This window comes from Nematolebias whitei, chromosome 1 (genome assembly GCF_014905685.2).
Source record: "Nematolebias whitei isolate Nwh7 chromosome 1, NemWhi1, whole genome shotgun sequence".
Taxonomy (NCBI): domain Eukaryota; kingdom Metazoa; phylum Chordata; class Actinopteri; order Cyprinodontiformes; family Rivulidae; genus Nematolebias; species Nematolebias whitei.
Genome location: NC_056498.1, coordinates 44,647,656 through 44,647,974, shown reverse-complemented (window position 1 = coordinate 44,647,974; position 319 = coordinate 44,647,656).

Genomic DNA, 319 nt, shown 5'->3' with positions numbered 1-319 from the left:
GTGTCAGTCCATCATAGAGACACCTGGACAGGTGTCAGTCCATGAGAGAGACACCTGGACAGGTGTCAGTCCATCAGAGAGACACCTGGACAGGTGTCATTCCATCACAGGGGACACCTGGAGACAAACAACCTTCACTCTCACCTAGAGACGATTTAGTCACTGTTGAAATTAAAACAGAGGTTCATGATGTCAGTGACGTTCCCTTCACTAAAGTTAAAAACTATTAACTGCTGACTAAAACATAGATAATGAGATAATTATGCTTCAACTGTGATTAGCTTTGAACTAAACAAAATATCTCCACGGAGAGACATGT